The 23,299-nt window shown below is 39.2% G+C and overlaps 1 protein-coding gene and 1 pseudogene across 1 annotated transcript in view; one reads left to right on the top strand and one right to left on the bottom strand.

Annotated features, from left to right (window-relative positions):
- Window positions 1-23,299, top strand: part of TULP3 (TUB like protein 3) — an 84,582-nt gene that overhangs the window by 22,071 nt on the left and 39,212 nt on the right. The window lies entirely within an intron of this gene.
- LOC123813425 lies at window positions 11,377-11,635 on the bottom strand (annotated as a pseudogene).

Here is a 23,299-nt window from a genome sequence, read left to right as displayed (position 1 = left end):
GACAAGAACCAGAAATTCATTGTGAGGACTTCCAGCGAAGATGGAGGAGTACGTAGGTATGTATTGCTCCTCATACAACCAAAAGAAGGATAACAACAAATTTAAAAACAAAAAATAACTAGAACTGCCAGAAAACTGAACTGTATGGAAGTCTGACAACCAAGGAGTTAAAGAAGAAACATTCATTCAGACTAGTAAGGGTGTAGATGGGCATCCGGGGCAGTGAGGACGCATGGCGAGGCAGCAGCTGGCATACCAGGGTGCTCAAGGTGGTGGCTGACAGTCCAGGCAGTCCCACATTTGTGTGTGGGTAAACCAGAGGAACAACTGGGTAGCAAGACAGACTGGGCAACCCAGGGTTCCAGCACTGGGAAACAAAGTTGGAAAACCTCAGGCTGTAAAAACCTGTGGGGGTTGTGGCAGTGGGAGAAATTCCCAGCCTCATAGGAGAGTTCGTTGGAGAAATGCGCAGGGTCCTAGAAGGTACACAAGCCTACCCACCTACCTGGGAATCAACACCAGAAGGGCCCAATTTGCTTGTGGGTAGCAGGGGAAGTGACTGAAACCCAGCCAAGAGCCAAGCAAGTGGCATTGTTCCTTCTCTGACCCCTCCACCACATACAAGGCCACAATGCAGCAAAGTGGGTTGTCCTGCCTTGGCAAATACCTAAGGCTCTGCCCATTACAATGTAACAGAAACACACAAAAATATGGCCCAAATGAAAGACGAGGTCAAAACTACAAAAACAGAACTTAGTGGTAAAGAGATAGCTAACCTATGAGATGCAGAGTTCAAAACTTGGATAATCAGGATGCTCACAGAAATGGTTGAGCATTGTCGCAAAATAGAGGAAAATGTGAAGAATATGCGAAGTAAAATAAAGAAAAATATACAGGGAACTAACAGTGATGGGAAGGAAACTGGAACTAAAATCAACAGTTTGGACCAGAAAGAAGAAAGAAATATTCAACTAGAACAGAATGAAGAAACAAGAATTAAAAAAAAAATGAGGAGAGGCTTAGGAACCTCTGGGGCAACTTTAAACATTCCAACATCCGAATCATAGGGGTGCCAAGAAGGAAAAAAGGAAGAGCAAGAAGTTGAAAACTTATTTGAACAAATAATGAAGGCGAACTTCCCCAAGCTGGCAAAGGAAACAGACTTCCAGGAAGTCCAGGAAGCTCAGAGAGTCCCAAGGAAGTTGGACCCAAGGAGGAACACACCAAGGCACATCATCATTACATTACCCAAGATGAAAGAGAAGGAGAGAATCTTAAAAGCAGCAAGAGAAAAGGAGACAGTTACCTACAAAGGAGTTCCCATCAGACTGTCAGCTGATTTCTCAAAAGAAACCTTGCAGGCAAGAAGGGGATGGAAAGAAGTATTTGAAGTCATGAAAAGCAGGGACCTACATCCAAGATTACTCTATCCAGCAAAGCTATCATTTAGAATGGAAGGGCAGATCAAGTGCTTCTCAGATAAGGTCAAGTTAAAGTAGTTCATTATCAGCAAGCCCTTATTATATGAAATGTTAAAGGGACTTATGTAAGAAAAAGAAGATGATCAAAAATAAGAGCAGTAAAATGACAACAAACTCACAACTATCAACAACTGAACCTAAAAAAATAAAACAAATAAAAAGAAACTAAGCAAACAACTAGAACAGGAACAGAATCACAGAAATAGAGATCATATGGAGGGTTATCATTGGGGAGGGGGCAGGGGAAAAATGGGGGAATAGGTACAGAGAAAAAGAAGCATAAATAGTAGGTACAGTGGGACGTTAAGAACAGTATGGGAAATGGAGAAGGCAAAGAACTTATATGCACAACCAGTGGACATGAACTAATGTGGGGGAATGCTGGTTGGAGCAGGGGTGTAGGGTGAAGGGAATAGAGGGTAGAAAAAAATGGGACAAGTGTAATAGCAAAGTCAATAAAATATATTTAAAAAAAGAAATTCATTGTGATATGAGTTTATAGTATACTGGGATTTTTCTCTAAAGTTTTTTAAAACTTTAAACAGCTATATGTGTGTATACATGGATTTGTATTATGTGTGTATATGTATACTAAATCACATTGAATAATTGTTTCATTGTCAACGATTTTTGAGAGTCACTGGTCTAGTGGGTGGAAATTGATGTAAATATAACGTCATGATATTCAGGATAAGTTTAATTTATAACTAAAATGTAATTATTAATATGATTTAGAAATATTCAAAGCATTTTTGAGGTAGAGTAGAAGAAATTATTATGGAGAAATTGAGGACCTGTTCATAGAGAAAGTGATAATTGAATTAGCATGCATGTGTGTGTACATGTGCACATTTATCCATCTTGGGCTTTCAGTGAGCTTTTGAATCTCTGAATTTATGGGGAAATTTTAGTGATTGTTTTAATTACAAATATATTAGACACTTAACTGCAAACTCAGTTGGAAGGCAGCAGCTAAAATCTCAGTTGCTCCTTTTAGTCTTTTAATTAAAATTATGTTTTACTGACTATGCTATTACAGTTGTTCTGAGTTTTCTCCCTTTGCCCCTCTTCCATCCAGCAACCCTCTCTCCCTCAGGCAATCGCCCCACCACTGTTCATGATCAAAGGTCATGTATATAAGTTCTTTGGCTACTCCATTTCCTGTACTGTACTTTATATCCCCATGGCTACTCTGTAACTACCAATTTGTACTTAATCCTCTCAACTCCTCACCCATTCCACCCTCCTCCCCATCTGGCAACCCTTAAAATGCCATCTGTATCCATGATTCTGCCTCATTTCTTGTTTGCTTAGTTTGTTTTTTTAGATTTGATTGTTGGTAGATTTGTGGGGTTTTTTTGTCATTTTATTGTTAATAGTTTTGATCTTCTTTTTTCTTAAATAAGTCCCTTTAACATTTCATATAATAATGGTTTGGTGATGATGAACCATTGGAAACTGCCTGGTTTCAGAAGTTGTAATCCCCTGTGGCTAAGGCTGAGTAAAGGACCTTGAGACCATAAGACACTTACGAGACAAAGTGTATCTTCTTTGTAGGGGCACCACCTCTGCCCCCTTTCTCTTCACCTTGCTTGGCCCCAGGCGGATGACTGGTTAGCCAAAGATGGGTAAGATTCCTCAAAAGAGGGACAACCTAAGATAGGCATGGTCATGAAGGGGCCCTGAGGGAAGGACTTGAGGGGCTATAGCAAAAAGGGGTGATGGACCTTTATCCCTTGGCTTTGACTAGTGTGAGTCCTCATTCTGTCTGCAAGAAATCTCCTAATCTCTTGGCTGCCTTTCTTCCCCTGCCTGACTGAACCTGAAACAATGCTGGAGGTGGGTGCAGCCCTGTGCTGGAAAGGGCAGGTTCCCTAGGGCGATCAGGCCTAAGAAAGAATGCATAAAATCCTATGAAACCTACTTTGCCTAATACCCTCAATTTAAATGATAAAGGTCCAAGAGTGAAGTCAGTTTGTCCCCCACAGTTTTATGGCCCTTTAACTATCTGACCCTGACTCAGAATAAGCCTTCAGAGTTCTTTGAATGTTATCTATTGTTTAACCATTTCTGCCTGACAATGATTGATGAGCTTACGTATACACCCTGTATTCTTGTGCAAATTGGACCCAATAAAAGCCTGTCAAGGCAAGGGTTGGTGTGCTCTCCACTTGGGAGAGTGGCTAAGGCGCTTCGAGGCTTTTTCTCCTCTTGGGAGAGGAGCCTCGAGGTCCCTTTTCCTCCACAGGACTCCATAGTCCATGTGAATTTGTCTCATCTCATCCATAATGTGCGGACTCCAGGAGCCGGGATCCTAGTCAATGAACTAGGTTTTTCTTGTTTGGGAAGCTCTTTATCTGCCCTGCAATTCTAGATGATAGCTTTGCTGGGTACAGTAATCTTGGTAATAGTTCCCACTTTTCATGACTTTGAGTATTTCTTCCCAATCCCTTCTAGCCTGCAAAGTTCCTTTTGAGAAATCAGCTGACAATCTCATGGGAATTCTCCTATAGGTAACTAACTTTTTTTCTCTTGCTGTTTTAAGATTCTCTCTTTATCTTTAATCTTTGGCATCTTGATTATGATGTGTCTTGGTGTGGTCTTCTTTACATCCATCTGTTTGGCACTGTCTGTGCTTCCTGGATTTGCGTCCTTTCTTTCACCAAATTAGGGAAGTTTTCTTTCATTGTTTTTTCACATAGATTTCCAATTTCTTGCTCTTTCTTTTCACCTTCTGGTACCCCTATGGTGTGAGTGTTGGACCTCTTGAAGTTGTCCTAGAGGCTATTTATAACTCCTTTTTTTGGATGCTTTTTCTTCTTGTCTTTTTCTTAAAATATATTTTATTGATTATGCTATTACAGTTGTCCCATTTTCCCCCTTCATTCCCCTCCACCCTGTACACCCTCTCCCACCCATATCCCCCCCTTTAGTCATGTCCATGTGTCATACTTATAAGTTCTTTAGCTTCTACATTTCTCATACTATTCTTACCCTCCCCCTATCTATTTTCTACCTACAATCTATGCTACTTATTCTCTGCACCTTTTCCCCCTCTCTCCTCCTCCCACTCCCCTGTTGTTAAACCTCCATGTGATCTCCATTTCTGTGGTTCTGTTCCTGTTCTAGTTATTTGCTTAGTTTCTTTTGGTTTTGCTTTAGGTGTGGTTGTTAATAATTGTGAGTTTGCTGTCCTTCTACTATACATGCTTTTTCTTTATCTTCTTTTTCTTAGATAAGTCCCTTTAACATTTCATAAAATAAGGGCTTGATGATGATGAACTCCTTTAACTTGACCTTATCTGAGAAGCACTTTATCTGCCCTTCCATTCTAAATGAAAGCTTTGCTGGATATAGGTCCTTGTCTTTCATGACTTGGAATACTTCTTTCCAGCCCCTTCTTGCCTGTAAGGTCTCTTTTGAGAAATCAGCTGATAGTCTAATGGGAACTCCTTTGTAGGTGACTGTCCCCTTATCTCTTGCTGCTTCTAGGATTCTCTCCTTCATTTTTACCTTGGCTAATGTAATTATGATGTGCCTTGGTGTGTTTCTTCTTGGGTTCAACTTCTTTGGGACTCTCTGAGCTTCCTGGATTTCCTGGAAGTCTATTTCCTTTGCCAGAATGGGGAAGTTCTTTGTTATTTGTTCAAATACGTGTTCAATCTTGCTTTTCCTCTTTCCCTTCTGGTACCCCTATAATTTGGATGTGGGAACGTTTAAAGATGTCCTGGAGGTTCCTAAGCTTCTCATTTTTTTTGAATTCTTATTTCTCCATTCTTTCCTGTTTGGTTGTTTTTTTCTTCCTTCTGGTCCACTCTATTGTTTTAGTCCCAGTTTTCTTCCCATCACTATTGGTTCTCCATGCACATCTTCCTTCATCTCTTTTGTGGTAACCTGCATTTTTTCATGTAATTTGTGCCCAAAATCAACCAATTCTGTGAGCTTCCTGATCACTAGTGTTTTGAACTGTGCATCTGATAGGTAAGCTATCTCTTGGTCGCTCAAAAGGATGAGTCTTGGGGCATTGATCTGTTCTTCTGTTTGAGACATGTCTCTCCCTCTCTCTTTTTTTTTTTTTTTTTTTTGGTCTGGTCGCTTCTGTTATGGCGAGGAGCAGAGCCTTAGGTGTTCACTGGGGCTGGGCACCCCAGTCGCTAGATTTTAACGTTGTATGTGGGGGCGGGGGCAGGAGGGAACAATGGCAGTAGCTCCATTCTCCCGGGACCCCAGTCCCTTCTCTGGGATCCTGGGTTGCACGCTCTGCCCTGGTCCACAATCGCCACCTCACTGGGTCCGCCAACTGCCACTTGTGTACTCAGGGTCCACCCGCTGCGATCTTGTGCACCCCAGATGCCTTACACACTCCCGGTTGCCTTATGCTCCCAGTTCTCCCTGTTCTCCTAGCGCCGCGACCTGTGCCCGGCTGCTCGTCTCTGCCCCTCCTACCGGTCTGGATGAACAGGTCTACTTCAACTTCGTGGCTGTGTGACTTCCATTCAGATAAATTCTTTGTCATTTCTGCATGTTATTCTGCCTCTAAATTGTTGTTGTTCTAATCTTGGTTGTGCGTGGAGGTACGGTGCGTCCACCTGTGCCTCCATCTTGCTGGAAGTCCCCCTCTTCTTGTCTTGATTGGTAGTGTTTTGCTTCCTTACATTCCAAATCATTTGATTCTTGGCTTCATTCACTCTATTGTTGCTTTCCTGTACATTGTTCTTATTTCAATTAGTGTATCCTTTGTTTCTGACTGGGTTTTTTTCTATGCTGCTGAGGTCCTCACTAAGTGCCTTGAGTATCCTTATAGTCAGTGTTTTCAAGTCTGTATCTGGTAGATTGCTTATCTCCATTTTGTTAGCTCTTTTTGGTGGAATTTTGATCTGTTCTTTAATTTGGGCCATGTTTCTTAGTCTCCTCATTTTGGCAGCCTCCCTGTGTTTGTTTCTGTGTATTAGGTAGAGCTGCTTTGACTCGATGTCTTGGTAGTGTGGCTTACTATGGTAGGTGTCATGTGGGGTCCGGTGTTACAGTCTCCCCTATCACCCAATGTGGGTACTTGAGGTATATGCACCCTTAGTGTTGGCTGAGGACACCCTTCTCTTGTAATAGAGCCTTGATTGCTATTGGCAGGTCAATGGGAGGGATTTACCTAGGCCAGTCAGCTACAAGGACTGCCTGTGACTACTGACCACCAGTCTCTGCTGTCCATGGAGGATCAGCTGTGCAAGGCCATGGTGGTGGTGCTCTGATGTGGCTGTCCACTGGGTGTGCTGGCTCTGGATTTTCGCATGTCTTGAAGGCCGAGGTCAGCCCCCACCTGTGTTTTGCCTGGGTCACACTTCCTGAGCTATAAAGGAGTCTGAGATGGCTGCTACTTCTGCTGGGCGTGGAGATTCTCAGGTGAAGCCAAGATGTGAATCTAGGCTGACTGCTGCTAGTGCCATGCCTGGGGCCTCTTAGCAAGAGGTATGGGGGCTGGGGAACTCACTGAGACCAGCTGTTGCCTGTTTGAGAGAATTTAGAAAATTGTGAACCATGAGTCAAGACCAGCCATTCATATGGAAAAGTGGTTTGGATGGGCCTGTCTCTATAAGCTGAGTGGGGCAGTCTCTGGGGATCTCCAAAGTGGGTCAGACAGTGTTTCAGATATAGCAACAAGTTGCCAGCTCTTTTGGGGGTAGGTTTAGAAAAGGGATAATGGCCTCTGCTCACCTTGGTGCCAGACACTTCAGTTTCGCCCTGTATACCACTTGTGCCTTCCAAGGAGCTCATAGGGAATGAGTCTGAATAGGTGAGTAGGTAGGTGTGTGGGTTCTTTAAGAGGAATTGCTTGGGGCTCCAGAAGTTTTTTATCTACTCAATCCCCGATGTTTTTTGCAGCCAGAAATTATGGGGACTTATCCTCCTGGCACTGAAACCCCAGGCTGGGGGGCCTGGTGTGGGGCTGGGACTCCTTGCTCCTGAGGTTTCCCTCCATAGTTACCACACGTGGGTGAGGGACCAGCCCATTCTGTGTCTGTGCCTCTCCTCCCAGTCTGGATGAATGTGGTTTCTTTTATTCTGTAGTTGTCAGACTTCATTCAGTTAAATTTCTGACAGTTCTGAGTGATGGTTGTTCTATATTTTAGTTGTAATTTTGTTGTGGTTGTTCGAAGAGGCAAGCCATGTTTGCCTATACCACCATCTTGACTGGACGTCTCCTTTTGGTCTTATCAGGGCTGCTTGGAGTCTGCCTTATACATGCTTTGTTCAGGGGTCAACCAGGTATTTGGGCAGAGTTTATAGTCCACATACTAGAGATAAACATTTTGGGGTTTCAGTCATGGAAATAGATTAGATAATATAGGAAATACCTGTAGATGAGCATGTAATCCTAACTCTAATAACAGTGACTGGAGGAGAGTGAAAAATAAAGGAATGTAAGTATTATGAAGGCTGAGACTAATTACATGTTAGTTGCTGTATCCTTAGTGCCTGGTAGGTAGACATGCTTAATGTTTGCTGAATGAATTTAATGAAAGGCACTGAGCAGTGGTTAGGGAAGAGTAGAACCAAGGAGTTTTCAAGAAAACAGTGGAGGAAAGAGTTTCAATAAGGACCTAGTAGTTATTGTCAGCTTCTTCAGGGAAGTCACACAGAAATGAAGAATGAAAACAAGCTATTTTTGGCAATTAGATAAAGAGTTTCAGGAGAACGATAAGGGAATAAAGCCAGATTTCAATAGTTGAATAGTAAATTATAGTTGAAATGGTGTTGATTATTCTTAAGTTATTTAATAATGATTGGAGGTGGAGATAGTTTCATAACTTTATGGATAGATAGGTGTAGAAGGTATTGTAGTTTTTTAAAGAATGATTGTGAGCTGAGCAAAGAATCTAGTAGAGATGGAGAGTCTGAAGATACAGGAGTGATGTTCAATATTCATCCTGGGGGAGGAGTCTGAATTGATGTGCCAGCATCAGAGTTCACTTATGGAAGAGAAACTTTTCTCCTATGATAGGAAGAGAAAGGGAGAGTGTGTTTTTCTGAGTAAGGTAGGAAGGGAGGACAAGAATTACTTTGGAAATTACCTGCATTTCCTCAAGAAAGAAGCTTTGTGGCCACTGGGCCCTTGAGCCCCCTTGAGAGAGTAATAACAGAGTGGCTGAAACCTAATTCACATGGTAAGTTTCATTTCCCAAATTACATGCATATGTATTTTGCTTACTTTTGTGGTAAGCGTGATTTTAGAACACCTTTATATCCAAACATTTATAAAAGGTCTGAACTATGTACATGGGAACACATTTAACATAGTTTTGATGTTGGAGATTTTTTATCATAGTTTATAGATGTTTAAAATACATAGTTTACATAGGTTTAACATTAAATTGATATTTATGCTGTAGTTGAAACTGGATTGTGAATTATTTTCTTAACTCCTTTTTGTACGTGGACTTTTTAAATAGCTTGAAGTATAATTGATGTATATCAAACCCCACACTTAAAACTACGTGTTGATGACTGTTGACGTGTGTATACACCTGTGAAACTGTCACTACAGTCAGGATAATGAACCTACCCTCAGTGTCTCCTTCTGTACTTTGTAACCCACCTTTTCTTACCCTCAGACACCCACTGATGAATTTTTGTTGCTATTGAATAGTCTGTATCTCTTAACATTTTATAAAAATGTAATCTTACAGATGTTCTCTTTTGTTGTTTTTAGCAGAATAATGTTGAGATTCATCTATTTTGTTGTGTATATCAATATTGTTCCTTTTTACTGCTGAATAGTATTCTATAAAAATTTGCTTATCTATTCATTTGCTGATGGGCATTTGAATTGTTTTCAGTTTTGGGCTATTACAAATAAAGCTGCTGTGAACATTCATATACATGTATAGGTTTTTTTGTGGACATGTGCTTTCATTTTTCAGGTCAGTATCTAGGAATCTATGAGTGGAGTGGCTCTTTCAAATAGTGGGTATATGTTTGACATTTTAAAAAAATTAACCAACTGTTTTCCAAAGTGGTTGTACACTTTACATACAACCGCTGGTTGACCAGAGTGTAAGAGTTCAACTTACTCCATAATCAATACTTTGTATGGTCATAGTCTTCTGAATTTTAGCATTTTTAGTAGTTGAGTATATACTGATACATCATTGTGGTTTTAATATGTGTATTTTTTGTGAAATAAATCTTGAAATATTTTATCCAATTTTTATTTTATTTTTTTATCCTCACTCAAGGACATTTTTTAATTACTTTAAGAAAAAGTGAGAGAGAGGAGAGAGAGACAGACAGACATTGACTTAATTGCCTTCTCCTGCGTGCCCTGACTGGGGATTGAACCCACAGCCTGGGAATGTGCCCTTATGGGAAGTGAACTCATGACCTTTCTGTCTATGGAACAATACTCCAACCAATTGAGCCAACTGGCCAGGGCTTTTGTCCAATTTTTAATTGTTTTTTTTTTTTTTTTTTAAGTAAACTGGTAAAAGTTCTTTCCATTTTAAATGTAAGTTTTTTGTTGGATATGTGGTTTGCAAACATTTTCTAGCAGTATGTGGCTTGCCTTTTAATTTTCATAAGAATATATTTTGCAAAACCAGAGTTTTTCATTTTGATGAAGTCCAAATTGTTAACTTTTATTGATTTTTTTTTTTAGTATGTGAATTTAAGTAAGTCATAATCAAACCCACAGTTTTAGATATTTCTCCAATGGGAGTGGTCAAATCTTCAGTTAAGTGTGAATAACTGACTAGAATTAACAATAAAAAATTATGTTGTTTTTTTTTGTAGCTATTGTTTTGAGGTGATCCTTCTTTCCTTTATCTTTCCTACACTAGCACCTTTCCAATAATACCTTGTTGCACATAGTAAGTACATTTATTAATATTTCTGATAGGTTGAGTTGAACTAAATTTTTATAAATTGTATTCATTTTAAGTTCTTGCATGTAGCTAATTACTGCAGATTTAGAATTTTGAATTTGTCTATCTAAAATGAATAAATTGCCTTCCAAGTTGTCCTCTTTATCAATCCAGATTGGCATTTATTGCATTTATTTAATAAACTAGGGTAAATTTTCCTTTTTTATGTTTCTTAACTACTAATTTCTGAGACTGAAAAATACTATTTGTAATGCTATGAAGCAATAATATAGTCAGTAAGGGAACTGTTCACTCAAATTGCGATTGAAAAAGTTGTGGGCTGTTCACAGCCTTCATTTTTCAGAGTCTAATCCTGCTACATTCGTGGCAAGGATGGTGAGTACTCCCTCCAGTGCCACAGAAGGAGCCTGTTTACCCTCCTGCGTCATTGGCCAAATTGCAGTTAAGTGCTGATCACAGCATCTGTATTACTTGGCACAGTGTAGGCAACAGAAAAAAAGCACTCTTCTTACTGTCTAGTAGCAAGGGATTTTGTGTAACTGGCAGCTAGAATTTTTTTTTTTAAGATTTTATTTATTTATTTTTAGAAAGAGGGAAAGGGGGGGAGAAAGAGAGGGAGAGATATATCAGTGTATGGTTGCCTCTCATGTGCCCCCTACTGGGGACCTGGCCTGCCACCCAGGCATGTGCCTGACTGGGAACCAAACCGGTGACCCTTTGGTTCACAGGCTGGTGCTCAATCCACTGAGCCACACCAGCCAGGGCAATTTTTTTTTTTCTTTTTTGTAGGCTAAGACAGCTTGACAGGAATGTTGACAATTGGAAGAATCTAGGTGATTGATACATTATTAAGTGCTTCAAACTAGTTAGTAGCATGATCTCTTAGGTACTAGTAATTGAATGAGTAATGTTGTAAAAAGTAGGCTCTAAATTTCTCAGGATTTTGATCTTGGGCAAATTTCTTTTGGGGGGGGTTACTATTTATTTATGACATATTTTATACATATGATCCTCTCCAGTTAGAAGTTCTTTGAGACAATGCCATCAGCCTTGGCCAGTCCGAGAGAATGGAGTCATCTGACTCTCCCATCCTGCGGATAGCCCTGCAGGTAGCACAGTTTTTAAGCTGGCCATTGGACCCACTGTCACCTTGTCAACCTCATCCATGTTCATCTGGATGGATCTGTGGTTCTTGGCCCTGATGATGTGATTGCTGGTGGAGGATTTACACAGCACGTGCAGGTCCATGCATGTCAACAGCACACTGGCTGCCACCATGACAAGTGCATCTGCAGAAAACGTGGGCAGATTCTTTATTGTTTCATACCATCCCCACTCCTTAGAAATATTGTGTGTGTGACTTAGGTGCTAGAGTAAAGGGCATATGGATTTTTAAATATACTCACTTAAAAATAGACTATAAAATAGACATTCAGCAAAATGTCTTGTTTTTATCCTCCAATTATTTTGAAAACAGTTAAAATATGCTGAAAAGTTGCAAAAAAAGTACAACTGACAACCTATACCCTTTACTTGGATTTATTGCTTATTAACATTACTTTTTAGTATTTTAATTTAAAAAATCTTTTTAATTAATTAGACTTACAGAAGTGTTGTAGAAATATAAGAGAATTCCTCTATATCTTTCACCAAGCTTTCCCTAATATTAATATCTTACACAGCCATATACAGTTATCAAAATCGGGAAATGGCTATTAAATACTATTAATTAATTCAAAGTTTTATTTGAACTTTGCCAGTTTTCTCACTAATGTCTCTTTTCCAGGACCCAAGCCCAGAATCCTGCAGTGTGTTTTAGTTGTCATGTCTCTGTAGTTGTCTCCAGCCTGTAGAGTTTCTTATTCTTTCTTTTCCTTTTCTGACCTTGACATTTTTGAAGAGTACTGCCTAGTTATTTTGTAGAGTATTTCTAATTTTGGGTTTGTCTAAAATCTCCTCATGATTAAATTAAAATTATGCATTTTTGGCAAGAATACCACAGACACAATGCCATGCCCTTCTCAGTGCAGCATATCAGGAGGAACGGGAAGTTGCTATGTCTTATTGCTGGTGAGGTTCATCGTAATCACTTAGTTAAGGTGCTGCCTGCCAGAGTTCTCCACCATGAAGTTACTGTTTTCCTTTGTAGTCAGTAATGGTCTTGTGGGCAGATACTTTGAGACTGCAGATACCCTGTTTCTCATAAACTCTCAGCTGCTAATTTTAGCATCTGTTGATGGTTCTTGACTGAAAGTTGTTACTGTGGTGATTGCCTAATGGTGATTTTCTGCTTCCATTATTTCTTTTATTTTTATTAATTGGATTTTTTTCCTATAAGAAAGAGCTGTGCCTTTTCCTCCATTTATTTATTCATATCGTTATGGACTCATGAATACTCAGGGAAGTGTGTATCCTCCAGTGTACTATCCTGTTACTGTTCCCTCATATTTCTACCCCGTCCTCTCTCAGAAAGGCCTTCTCCTGCATGACCACAACACTGTTATTACTGACACGTGGGACACTTCACATTAATACATATTTTTGTCTAATGGGCAGTTCATCAAATATCCTCAGTGCACCCATAATAGTCTTTACTGTGTGTGTTTTGATCCAGAATTCAAGGATTATGTGTTGTTTGGTTGCCAGAAATATGTTAAATCTCCTCTACTTTAACCTAGAACAGTTCTCCAAGCTTTTTTTTTTTTTTATCTTTCTTGATATTAAGCTTTTGAAAAGTCCTGACAATTGTCTTGGAGAACTTCCCTCCATTTGGGTTAGTTTTCTCCTGAACAGATGTAGGTTAAACACTGTTGGCAGGAATATTATACATTACATACATTATATTGTATTCTCAACACATCACATTAGGGCCAGACTGTCCTGTCATAGTTGCTGTATCCCATCACTTAGTGAAGATGATGTCTGCTAGGTTTCTTCATTGTAAAGTTACCTTTTTTCTTTGTGGGGAATATAGTCTGTGGGGAGACATTTAAGATGGTGTTGAATATCCTATTTTACTCAATGGTTATAGCATCCATCGATGTTTCTTGAAAGAGTGATATTCTACTTCTATCATTTATTCTATTTTTATTGGCATTCTGTAATGCCCTTTATTTGTTGTTCTGCCACTTATTTATTTACAATCAGTATAGATTCATGGATTCTTTTTTTTAATCCTCACCAAAGGTACATTTATTGATTTTTAAAGAGGAAGGAGTGGGGAGAGAGAAACATAGATCAGTTGCTTCACACAAACACCCCTACCAGGGATCGAGCCCACAACTCAGCTGTGTGCCATGGCCGGGGATCAGACCTGCAACCTTTTAGTGTACAGGACGACACTCCAACTAATGGAGCCACTTGGCCGGGGTGATCGTTTATTTTAGTAACAGCTTTGAGAAGATATAATTCATATACCATATGCTTCACTCATTTGAATTATATGCACTTTGGTGGTTATTAGTATATTCACAAAGATGTGCAGCCATCATTACTCAATTTTAGGACATTTTCATCACCTAGAAAGATACCTTATACCCTATAGCTATTGTCCTTCAGCTCCCATTCCCCAGCCTTAAGTAATCATTAATCTAATTTCTGTCTCTATTTGCCTATTCTAGATATTTCATAAAAATAGAATTATATGTAGTCTTTTGTGATTGGCTTCTTTCACTTAACATAATGTTTTTAAGGTCCTCCAATGTTTTAGTACTTATTCCTTTTTATGACTGAATAATATTCCATTGTATAGATATACTAGATGTTTATCCATTTATCAGTTGATGGGCATTTGACTTGCTTTTACCTTTTGGCTATTGTGAATAATGGTGCTACAAATGCTGTAAAAGTTTGTATATACACAACAATGTAAATATAATTAACACTACTGAATGGTACACTTAAAGTGGTTAAAATATTAAATTTTATGGTATTTTTTACCACCATGTAAAAATAAATTATGGAATGTCTGTATGATAGAATTTTATATAGCAATGTATTTTTTTAAGATTTTACTTATTTTTAAAGAGTAGTGGGGAGGGAGGGAGAAAGAGAGGGAGAGAAATATCAGTGTGCAAAAGATACATCGATCGGTTGCTTCTTGCACACCCCCAACTGGGGACTTGGCCCACAACTCAGGCATGTGTCCTGACTGGGAATTAAACTAGTGACTTTTTGGTTTGCAGGCAAGCACTCAATCCACTAAGCCACACCACCCATGGCTCATATAGCAATCTAATATTATAATTATAAAACCCAATATAAAAAGGTGCTTAGATATAATCTTAAATTAAAATGACATAAAATATCATAAATATTATTTCAAATAAATAAAAATTGATAGAAATATATGGAAGGATGTGTGTCACAGTGTTAGCAGTGTTCACAAGATGATAAGATTATGAAAAGTCCATTTCATTTTATATGTTTTTATAAAATTTATGACATGAATATGGATTATTTTTATAGTTAATGAAAAACACTAGAAAGGAGAAAATAATCCATACAAAAAGGGTTTGGCACCAGAGATCTTCTTGTAACATATACATTATTTCAAAAATCCTTTCAATTAAATAAAATTGTACACTTATAAAGAAAAAATGTGTGTAAGTTTCTGTTTGGGTATGTGCTTTCATTTCTCTTGGGTGTATACCTAAGAGTGGATTTCCTGGATCATATGGTAACTTTATGTGTAATCATTTGAAGAACTAGACTCTTTTCCAATGTGTGTTTGTACCATTTTACAATCTCATCAGCCCAGCCATATGTGAGTATATTGATATCTTCATATCCTCACTAGTGCTTGTTATCTTTTTTATTATAGCTATCTCAGTGAGTCTGAAGCAACATCTCATTGTGGTTTGGATTTATATTTTCCTGATAATTAATGTTAAGAATCCTTTCATGGGCTTATCAGCCATTTTTTTAATCTATTTTGGAGAAATATCTATTGAAATTCTTTGCCCATTGGAAAAAAATGGGTTGTTTGTCTTGTGGTTGAGTTATAGGAGTTTTCTGTAAATTTCAAATACCAGAATAATCAGATATATGACTTACAAATGTTTTCTCCGATTCTTTATGTTGTCTTTCCACTTTCTTGATAATGTCCTTTGATGACAAAAGTTTTTCATTTTGGTGAACTCTGATGTATTTGTCTTTATTGCTCATGCTTTTGATGTAATATCTAAGAATTCATGGCCAAATCCAAAGTCATAAAGATTTACTCTTATATTTTCTTTTAAGAGTTTTACAGTTTTAGCTTTCACACTTCAGTCTTTGATACTTTTTTTTTTTTTTGGCTGTCAATTGATCTTTAATGAACTTTCTTTATACTCCTCACCAAGATGGAGGCATAGGTAGACACACTGTGCCTCCTCACACAACCAAAATAAGGACAACAACAATTTAGAAATAAAATAACAACCAGAACTGATAGAAAATTGAATTGTATGGAAGTCGGACACCAAGGAGTTAAAACAGACACATTCATCTCGACCAGTTCAAGGGGCGGAGTGGGGTGTCCCGGTGGAGAGGGGTCACAGCAAAAAAAAGCGGTGGCTTGTGGACCCCGGGTGCACAGGCAGCAGCTGGCAGACCCCACTCGCAGTATGGCAGCAGGCAGACCCGGCGAGGCAGTGATTGTGGAGCGGGGTGCAGGTCACAAGGTGGCTGGCAGACTGGACAGTCCCACATTCACTCAGATAAACCAGGCAAGACTGGGGAGTGAGAAAGACTGCGCAACCCAGGGCCCCAGTGCAAGGAAATAAAGACTCAAAACACCTATTGAAAACACCTGTGGGGGTTGAGGTGCAGGGAGAGACTCCCAGCCTCATAGGAGAGTTTGTTGGAGAGACCCACAGGGTCCTAGAATGTACACAAGCCCACCCACATGGGAATCAGCACCAGAAAGGCCCAGTTTGCTTAGGGGAAGTGGCAGAAGGGACTAAAATCAGACAGAGAGCAGAGCAAGCCCATTGTTTCTTCTCAGACCCCGCCCCCACATACAGCATCACAACTCAGCAACTGGGTTGCCCTGCCCTGGTGAACACCTAAGGCTCCACCTGTCATATGTAACAGGTGCGACAAGACAAGAAAGAAAAAATGGCCCACATGGAAGAACGGATAGATCAGAGCTCTAGAACAAATTCAATTAAGCGATGAAGAGATAGCCAACCTATCAGATGCACAGTTCAAAGCACTGATGATCACGATGCTCATAGAATTGGTTGAATTTGGTTGCAAATTAGATGAAAAAATAAAGGCAACACTAAGTGAAATGAAGGAAAATGCACAGGGAACCAATAGTGATGGGAAGAAAACTGGGACTCAAATCAATGGAGTGGACCAGAAGGAAGAAAGAAATAACCAAACAGAAAAGAATGAAGAAACAAGAATTCAAAAAAATGAGGAGAGCTTAGGAACCTCCAGGACATCTTTAAATGTTCCAACATCCGAATTATAGGGGTACCAGAAGGGGAAAAGGAAGAACAACAAGTGGAAAAATTATTTGAACAAATAATAAAGGAGAACTTTCACAATCTGGCAAAGGAAATAGCCTTCCAGGAAGTCCAGGAAGCTCAGAGAGTCCCAAAGAAGTTGGACCCAAGAAGAAACACACCAAGGTACATCATAATTACATTAGCCAAGATTAAAATGAAGGAAAGAATTCTAGAAGCAGCAAGAGAAAAGGAGACAGTTACCTACAAAGGAGTTCCCATCAGGCTGTCAGCTGGTTTCTCAAAGGAAACCTTACAGGCAAGAAGGGGCTGGAAAGAAGTATTCCAAGTCATGAAAGGCAAGGACCTACATCCCAGATTGTTCTGTCCTGCAAAGCTTTCATTTAGAATGGAAGGTCAGATAAAGTGCTTCTGAGATAAGGTCAAGTTCAAGGAGTTCATCATCACCAAGCCCTTATTTTATGAAAAGTTAAAGGGACTTATCTAAGAAAAAAAAGATAAAAAACATGTATAGTAAAATGACAGCAAACTCACAATTATTAACAACCACATCTAAAACAAAAACAAAAACAAACTAAGCAAACAACTAGAACAGAAACAGACCCACAGAAATGGAGATCACATGGAGGTTTAGCAACAGGGGAGTGGGAGGAGGAGAGGGGGGAAAAGGTATGGAGAATAAGTAGCGTAGATGGTAGGTAGAAAATAGACAGGGGGAGGGCAAGAATAGTATGGGAAATGTAGAAGCTAAAGAACTTATGACACATGGACATGAACTAAAGAGGGGGAATGTGGGTAGGAGAGGGTGTTCAGGTTACAGGGAAATGAAGGGGAGGGAAGTGGGACAACCATAATAGCATAATCAATAAAATATATTGTTTTAAAAAGAAAGAAATACTTTCTTTTGTAGTTCTTAAGTAGCTGGGCATTCTACTGCACCGGTGTTTATATTGTCTATATGAGTATGTGAGTGACAGCCATCAACATTGCAGCCCACAGACTGGGCGGTCCCTAGGGTCTCTCTAATGGTTCCAGACAGTTTTCTAGCTAAAGATTGGTGCCACTTCTAGTCAAAGTCTCATCAAAAGTGATATTTCCATTGTGCTTGCTTGCTTGCTTGCTTATTTATTTATTCATTTATTTATTTATTTATTTATTTTGCTTCTTCCTGTCTCTTGGCCGTTCTTTTTGAGGGCTTTGATGATAAGGGCAGAGGCAGAAGGTACTACTTCAGTCTAGGCCTCTTTGTTCTGAATGGTTGCTTTGGTGGTGTCATTACCAACCACTTTTGGAGAAGAACCCAGGGGCCTATCTTTGGGGCCAGGGGAAACATGACACTGATTTCTCCATTGGCATCTCAGGTATAGAGAACTTTGATCTCCTTGGGGTCGAACTTAGGTGACATGGGGAGGTGGCTGGTGTTGGATGAACCTGGATTCAGGACAACCGGAGAAAGTTGTACGTTAGCCTCCTTCGAGCTGAAAGCTGAAATCATCTTTGATACATTTTGAGTTAATTTTTATATATACTGTGAGATAGAGGTCCAACTTCATTCTTTTGCATATGGATATCTAGTTGTCTAGCACTACAAGTCAAAAAAGCTGTTGTTTTCCCATTGAATGATCTTGGCACCCTTGTCAAAAATTGATTAGCCATAGATGTATGGGTCTGCTGTGACTTTTAAGGTAATCATTTCCTTTTTTTTAAAATCACTTTGTCTTATGTCTATATACTATAAGCAGTCTAATTTGGTTTATGTTTTAGAACTTAATATAAAAGGAAACTTTAAAAATGTAATGTTCTCTGTGTAGCCTATTTGTTTTTCATAATGTTTACAGTCAATTTATGGATTTGTGTCAGGATGAAGTTCATTCATTGTCATTGATGTTCATTCACATTCCATTGACTGACTATACCAGAGTTTACTCTTGGCAGATACTTGTGTTATTTTTAGTTCATCTAGTGATTCTTAAAAGTGTGTCTACAGGAGTGGATGAGTAGGGGTAATCTTTTAGCAGACTTTTTTTTTTAAGATTTTATTTATTCACTTTTTTAGAGAGGGAAGGGAGGGAGAAAAAGAGAGAGAGAGAAACATCAATGTGCGGTTGCTGGGGGTCATGGCCTGCAACCCAGGCATGTACCCTGACTGGGAATCAAACCTGCGACACTTTGGTTCACAGCCCGCGCTCAATCCACTGAGCTACACCAGCCAGGGCCTTTTAGCAGACTTTTAACAAATATTTGTTAGACAAATAAGTGAATAATAGTACAGGAGGGCTAGGAAATATTTTTGGTGTCCATAAACAAAGATAGGCAGGTAGGGCACATTTTTAGTGAACTACACGTGTGCATTCTGCAGTGGTAAAGGCTTGTACAGGAATCTTCAGCTTAGACTTTGGCTAGTCAGTAACTGGAGAATAGTTCAAGAGAATGGAGTTCTTTTTTTTTTTAAGTTTATTTTATTGATTATGGTATTACAGTTGTCCCAATTTTTCCCTCTTTGCCCTCCTCTGCCTGTTTCCCCCCCTTCCCTCCAGTGATCCCCATCCTTAGTTCATGTCCATGGGTTGTGCACATAAGTTATTTTTTTTTAAGTATATTTTATTGATATGCTATTACAGTTGTCCCATTTTTTCTTCCCGTTTATTTTGCTCCACCCTGCACTCCAACTCCAACCAGCATTCCCTGCTGCCCGCCCCCCCTTAGTTCATGATTATGGATTGTGCATATAAGTTCTTTGGCTTCTCCACTTCCTATAGTATTCTTAACCTCCCCCAATCTTTTTTGTACCTACCAATTATGCTTCTTATTCCCTTTACCTGTCCGCCATTCTCTCCCCCTCCCCTCCCCCCTGATAATTCTCCATGTGATCTCTATTTCTGTGGTTCTGTTCCTGTTCTAGTTGTTTGCTTAGTTTGTTTTTGTTTTTAGGTTCAGTTGTTGATAGTTGTGAGTTTGTCATTTTACTGCTCATAGTTTTGATCTTCTTTTTCTTAGATAGGTTCCCTTAACATTTCATATAATAAGGGTTTGATGATGATTAACTCCTTTGACTTGACCTTATCTGGGAAGCACTTTATTTGCCTTTCCATTCTAAGTGATAGCTTTGCTGGATAGAATAGTCTAGGGTGTAGGTCTTTGCTTCATCACTTTGAATACTTCTCGCCACTCCCTTCTAGCCTGCAAAGTTTCTTTTGAGAAATCAGGGGATAGTCTTATGGGAACCCCTTTGTAGGTAACTCTGCCTTTCTCTTGCTGCTTTTAAGATTCTCTCTTTATCTTTAATCTTTTGCATTTTAATTATGATGTGTCTTGGTATGGCTCACTTTGGATCCAACTTCCTTGAGACTGTGCTTCCTGGACTTGTGTGTCTGTTTCCTTTGCCAATTTGGGGAAGTTTTCTTTCATTATTCTTTCAAATAATTTTCAATTTCTCGTTCTTCCTTTTCTCCTGGCATCCCTATGATTCAGATGTTGGCCCTTTTGGAGATGTCCCAGAGTCTTCTTAAATTCTTGTTTTAAAAAAATTCTTGTGTCTTCATTCTGTTCCAGTTGAATGTTTACTTCTTCCTTATGTTCTGAAACATTGATTTGAATCCCAGGTTCCTTCCCTTCACTGTTGGTTTCCTGTGGTTTTTCTTTATTTCCATTAGTGGAGCCTTCATTTCTTCTCTTATGCTTTTGCTGTATTCAATGAGATCTCTGAGTATTCTGAACACTAGTGTTTTGAACTCTGTGTCTGATTCTCTTTCTGGGATTTTGTTCTGTTCTTTCATTTGGGCCTTATTTCTTTGTCTCCTGATTTTGGCAGGCTTCCTGTATCTGAGTACTAGGTATAGCTGCTTTGATTTTGTTTTAGCATATCTGTTGTTTGGGGTGGGGCAACCATGGCTCCACGTGTGTGAGGGAGGTCCAGGAGGGGACAGTGCTGCTACTGGCTGACTTCTGGGGGCTTGCCTGGCCCTCATCCCATTTCTAGTCACTTCACCCACTTCCCATATATGGCTGACACTCCTGTAGCTGCTGGCCTGGTTGTGGTTCCCAGGGTGGGTATGTGGATTTGTGTGGGTTCCAGGCTCTCCTGTGAAATTGGCAGTTTTTTCTACCACTCCAATCCCCACTGTGTTTACAGCCAGGAGTTATGAGGCTTTTCCCCAGCTCTGTGTGGTCTGGCCTGGGGCTGGGCTTACTCTCTCACAATGTGTCTCCTTGATTTTTATCCACCACATGTGAATGTGGGGCTGCTCGTTCTGCCGACTGCTGTTGGCCACTGCCACCTCTTGTTGGCCACTGCCACCTCTGCCACTGGCTTACCACTGCCATATGGAGTCCTCTCTGCTCCAACTTCCTGTCCCAGTCCCTCCTACCCTCTGGATGAATAAAGCTTCTTTAAATCCTTGGTTGTTGGACTTCTATACAGTTCTGAGTGTTTTTCTGGGTGTTTTTGCTTTTAAGTTAGTTGTGTTCCTTCATATGGTTGTACAGTGAGGTGAGGCATGTCTACCTATACCTCCATCTTGACCAGAACTCCTGAGAATGGAGTTCTTGTGTGCACCATCATCTACTACACTTGGATAAGAGGTCTTTGTTTCTTTAAGATATATATTTAGGGTTTTCTATGTTTGTACCAAGTAAATAGAAAGTTTTCCATGAGAAAAATGGGAGGAAAATAGTAATTCAATTTCTTTTACTCTGCAGAAATTTTGATTTTTTTTTCACAGTGACCTGTTAATTTACACCATGGCTCTGCCCAAAAATAAAATGGTTTTCATTAGATTAACAGTTTAAATAAATACCTGATAGAACATTCTTTTTCATTTTTATAGTTCATCTTTGGGGCTAATAGTTCACGCTTTGTTTTCTGTTCTTCATCCAGGATTGTGATCACTTTATTGGCCATGTTCATTCCCACAAAAAAGACAATTTACACATTTCTGGTACAAGCATAATAATGGGCCACATGGCAGATGCTTCCCAAACACTTCCAACATCAGTCTGTTCATTGATGGGTGGTTAAGTCCAGTTAAGGATTGAACCTAATCCTCATCCCTTCGCTGGTGCCTTCTCCTGTGTTTGCTAGGTCCTAAGCAATTACTTTCCAAGATTTCTCTCTTGTAGAGAAGTCTTGTATATTCAGCCATTTACTACCCTTTCTACTTTGTGGTCCCAAGGGCATCTCCAGCTCAGTTCTCCAATTCAGTGTTCAAGCTAAATTCACCATTTTTGCCTTCACACATGCTCAGTGAAATAAATCAGGCAAGAAAATACAAAACCATGTATTCCTTGCTTTTCGAAAGCTCGCATCACACCACTTCACTTTTATGAAAAACCTATATTGGTACATGTTTTTGCTAAATGAGAGGAATCCAAAGAGAATTTTCACTTTTACCAACAAAAGCAAAAAATGAAAACAACATTCAATGTTTGTTTTGAGCGAGACTAATAGGTAGAGGCAGTATGCACCCTGAGCAGCAAGAGTGGCCCCACCAGTCGTCTTCTCAGGGAACTACATTCAGCATCTCAGCATCCAGCTGCTGATTTGAATTGTCTGAGAACATCTGTGCTTTATTTGGATTTATTTTATGTATATGTTAACAAGATGTGTCCCAAGGCATAAGGAAAGCCTAAGAGAACTCATAAGGGTGTTACACTTAGTGTAAAACTGGCTGTAATTAAAAATTTTTGACATGATTTGATAGGTTATTATTGGGGTCTGAGAATGCTAAAAAAAAATTCCATATAAATGAATGCTAATTGCTTCTTTGCTTTATGCCCTTATGGCTTGTGAAAAGTTTCATAGGAATGCTTTACTTTCAGAGAGCATGGAAAACGGTACTTACAATTTTACTTATATGTGGAATCTAAAAAAACAACTAAACCAAAAAACCAAGCTCATAGATGCAGAGAACAGGTTGGTAGTTGTTGGGAGGAGGTGGGTAGGCAAAATTGGTGAAAGGGTTCAAAAGGTACAAACTCTTGGTTATAAAATGAGCAAGTCATTTAGGATGTAGTGTACAGTTAGGTGACTATAGTTAATAATATTGCATGCATATATGAATGTTGCTAAAAGATTTTTTAAAACAAATAACCTAGCTTTAAATTTAGTTCTTTACTGCTCAAAAATTATTTACAATGATTCCACAAAAGTATAACATGTGGCTGAAAAATTGGTCAAAATGATTGGTATGCTCTTCTTTCATTTTTGAAATAATTTTAAATTTTTCAACTGTAGTTGACATACAACATTATATTAGTTTCAGGTGTACAACCCAGTGATTAGACATTATATAACTTACTAAGTGATTATCCCTGATAAATCTCATACCCATCTTATACCATACATAGTTATTAGAATATTAGTGACTATACTCCCTATGCTGTCTGAGAATGTCCACATGACTATTCTGTAACTACCAATTTGTATTTCTTTATCCCTTCACCTTTTTTACCCATACCCCCAACACCACTCCCATCTGGCAGCCTTCAA

Source organism: Phyllostomus hastatus, unplaced genomic scaffold (genome assembly GCF_019186645.2).
Source record: "Phyllostomus hastatus isolate PE091 unplaced genomic scaffold, TTU_PhHast_1.1 phas_contig_152, whole genome shotgun sequence".
NCBI classification, from domain to species: Eukaryota; Metazoa; Chordata; class Mammalia; order Chiroptera; family Phyllostomidae; genus Phyllostomus; species Phyllostomus hastatus.
This window is presented reverse-complemented; position numbering and strand designations above follow the sequence as displayed.